The sequence below is a fragment of the Carassius gibelio genome, chromosome A2 (assembly GCF_023724105.1).
Source record: "Carassius gibelio isolate Cgi1373 ecotype wild population from Czech Republic chromosome A2, carGib1.2-hapl.c, whole genome shotgun sequence".
Lineage (NCBI taxonomy): Eukaryota > Metazoa > Chordata > Actinopteri > Cypriniformes > Cyprinidae > Carassius > Carassius gibelio.
In genome coordinates, this window is record NC_068372.1 from 29970916 (window position 1) to 29975091 (window position 4176).

General features: G+C 32.2%; 1 protein-coding gene across 3 annotated transcripts in view; it reads right to left on the reverse strand.

Moving 5' to 3' along the window:
* Positions 1-2382: 2382 nt before the first annotated feature.
* Positions 2383-4176, reverse strand: part of LOC127938358 (protein strawberry notch homolog 2) — a 30276-nt gene continuing 28482 nt past the window's right edge. For all 3 annotated transcript variants that reach the window (XM_052534945.1, XM_052534951.1, XM_052534937.1), the window contains exon 32: positions 2383-4176. This exon is cut by the window's right edge and continues 1158 nt beyond it. The gene's annotated coding sequence lies outside the window, so the exon portion shown is untranslated.

Consider the following 4176-nt stretch of genomic DNA (forward strand, 5'->3'; position numbering starts at 1 on the left):
CCTGCCGCGGGGTCGCGCGCAACGCGCGTCCGTCTGGAAGCCGCTGCTGGCACCTGCCGGAGATCCGCTAAACAAACATCACCTGACACACAACAGCATGACAGAAGTGACTCAAGCACAGGAGTGGCTCCTCTAGCATTATTAGTCAAGCTTAGACTTTTTATGCATTGAAATAAAATATTTTCATTAAAACTAAAATGTGGATTAACTAAATAAATAAATAAATAAATAAAAACATTACAAATGTGCATGTGATATTTCAATGCTTTTAATGCACTGAAACGAAATTATATTTTAATTAAAACAAAGATGGGCATTGAATAAATTAACAATCAGTACAAATGTGCATTAAGTATTTCAATGCTTTTTATGCACTGAAATACAATTTTATTTTAATTAAAACAAAAATGTGCATTAACTAAATTAATAAACAATCATTACAAATGTGCATGTGATATTTCAATGCTTTTTATGCACTGAAATACAATTTTATTTTAATTAAAACAAAAATGTGCATTAACTAAATAAAAAATCATTACATATGTGCATGTGATATTTCAATGCTTTTTATTCATTGACTAAATGACACTTTAAATAAAACAAATGTGCATGAACTAAATTAATAAAAAAAATAATTACAAATTTAAATAAAACAAATGTGCATGAACTAAATTAATAAAAAAATAATTACAAATGTGGATGTGATATTTCAATGCTTTTTATGCACTGAAACGAAATTATATTTTAATTAAAACAAAAATGGGCATTAACTAAATTAATAAACAATCATTACAAATGTGCATGTGATATTTGAATGCTTTTTATGCACTGAAATACAATTATATTTTAATTAAAACAAAAATGGGCATTGAATAAATTTACAATCATTACAAATGTGCATGTGATATTTGAATGCTTTTTATGCACTGAAATACAATTATATTTTAATTAAAACAAAAATGGGCATTGAATAAATTTACAATCATTACAAATGTGCATTAAGTATTTCAATGCTTTTTATGCATTGAAATAAAATTATATTTTAATTAAAACAAAAATGTGCATTAACTAAATTAATAAACAATCATTACAAATGTGCATGTGATATTTCAATGCTTTTTATGCACTGAAATACAATTTTATTTTAATTAAAACAAAAATGTGCATTAACTAAATAAAAAATCATTACATATGTGCATGTGATATTTCAATGCTTTTTATTAATTGACTAAATGATACTTTAAATAAAACAAATGTGCATGAACTAAATTAATAAAAAAATAATTACAAATTTGGATGTGATATTTCAATGCCTTTTATACATTGAAATGAAATATTTTAATTGAAACAAAAATGTGCATTAACAAAATGATACTTTAAATAAAACAAAAATGTGCATTAACTAAATTAATAAAAAATCATTACAAATGCGCATGTGATATCTCAATGCTTTTTATGCATTGAAATGAAATATTTGAATTGAAACAAAAATGTGCATTAACTAAATGATACCTTAAATAAAACAAAAATGTGCATTAAAGCTGCGGTAGGGAACTTTTGATGCTCTATCGGTTAATAAACAGAACTGCTTGCGTCTTGCGGAAGAACATCGTAGCCGGAACTACTTCTCTCTGTTTATGTCTATGAAGAATCACAAAGGTACTGGGTTACTCCGCCGCGGTATCCCCGAAGCAATCTAAAATAGTCCCAATATAAACACTTATTATAGGTGCACCCTAGTGATTCAGGACAAGCTAAAAACACGGTTTGGAAAATGGATTCATGGTGTACTCGCTTATTATATACATTTTTCTACATTTTGAACACAAACAAAGTTACGGACCGCAGCTCTGATTGGTTGTTTCTTACCGGGAGCGATGGAGTTTCTGCAAATGGCAATAGGACACTGGGAGGAGACAGAGGAGCTTGATTTTTACACAGATTATCTGTCTCATATTCTACTGTCAGGACATAATGACAGGTTTAACAAATATGTAAAAAATATTTTTTTACAAAAGTTCCCTACAGCACCTTTAACTAAATTAATAAATGTGCATGTGATATGTTAATATAAATAAATGGACAAATTTATACCCTATACAGTGATGAGATGGTAATACAGAAGCGGAATGTTTAGCATATTCAAGTTTATGCTGCAAAGATGGCACAGAAGCACTTCTGAAGTGGCATTACACAAACTGTTTAATGCTGCTCAGAGGTGGCATGAATGCATTTACACAGCAATTAGGGGCTAAGAAGGAATCATTTACTCTGGCTTTTACACAGCACTGGATCTTCACACTTTATTTTGAGCTTGCACAGAGCAGCCTTAATTCAGTCATGTTAAGATGCTTCTAGAAATAAAACGAACACAGACAAGTATTTGAACAAACTCTTAAAATTTTATTGTTTGTTAAAAATTATTTTGCAGTACAATATATTCCTTCTGTTAAATGTAGAAAACGTACAGATTGAGTCAAAAGGCACATTTGTTTACACTATTTACACTTCCATTTACGCTCATAAATATTGGGATAAAACAAAGAAGCCCAAAGTAAAAGTGCTGAACAGAATTCTAACATAACAATAATAATATCAACAACAATACATACACAATCAGTAGCAGATTTAATAAATGTTTTGTTTTTATTATTAAAGTGTTCACTTGTGATTTCCGTGTATTTAATTCTGGCAAGAGTCGTCAGGACAAAAGAAAAGGTTTTTACACACAAAAATGTTGAAACTAGTATCTGGAGCCAATCACAGTTTCATGGGAACCGGATTGTTTTTGTTCATATTATCGATCCAGTTTCGAAACTGCTTGCATAAAAATTACACACATGTAAAAAACGAATATCAAAAGCAGAGAACTTGTAGTAATACTCGAGGGTTATTCCTAAATTCGCATTTTTTTTTCTCTCATATACTTCAAGTCTAGAATATGATCGCCAGGTGTGTAAAGTACAGTAGTCAGTTTCACACGATGGCGCGTTCCTTCCCTCGACTTTTCCTGAGATTTAGCACGACTGTACGAAGCCTGCAAAAACTGCACAGAAAACTTTGGTGCGCTGGGAATCTAGACGCCCCGAACCTAAACAGAAAACGTTAATTTCGAGTCAAGGAATAAGTAACATGCAGATGTAGGGCAGTGCAGTTCAGGGGCAGATTCTGTGTTTTTGGGAGCAGGAGAAATCAAAATCAAACCCTGACAAGGCATTGGAAAAGTGTTTCAACTTCTACATAAAGTCTACCTCTACTAATAATGTCCCTTGGATATAAATAGCAACAATAATAATATTAATAACAATAATACGAATAATACAGCAAGACGCCAATACATTTGCTTCAAACTACACGAGAATACAAGACAGAAGGAAAAAACGTTGACCTCATACAAATAAACAAACAAACAAATCCGTTTCTATCTTTTAAAGAAATATAATATTCTTCGAACGAGTTTCAAAAATATCCCTTCTGAACTGATATAAAGAGAATCGCCAGTTGTTCGTGGGCCGGTATTTGATCTGTTTTGGTTTTTATTGCTAAGAAAGACGTCTCGGCGTGAGCTCCAGCGCACGTTCACAGCGAAGTCTGCGAATACATAATTTAGTAATCGACTCCCAAAAGCTCACGGCGATTAATCCGCAGTGTACTATAGTTTATAAAACACTTGTTTGTGTGGACAGTGATGAGTCTTTATGATACCTGAGAGAGTATTCAGCAGAACGCGATCTGCTCATGAGCGCCGACATCACCGAATCGTCAACGAAAGATATTGAAATGTAGAAAGAGAAGAGGATTTCACAGGGTTTAGGAGTCAAACAGCAGTTTAAGAATCATTTCCTCTACGGAGAACAGACGCCAGAGGGAATAAATAATATAACACTACTCTGTCTAGAAATATATATATATTTATATATACGCACACAAAACTGCATCTGAAGGAGATAAAGGCACTGATTTAACAGAAGGCATTCATTCGATAAAGATAAACTCCCTTGGAGAGGAAACAGTATACACCGATATCTTAATAAATAAACATCTCTTTTACCTAATGTGTGCTGTGATGAAATGTCAGATGGATAAGCCCTATTGCCTCAAATAAGGCAAACACCAATTGATTTCAAGTCTTCATTGATCGTCAACGAACTGAACGCAACTCATAGCTTATGGACT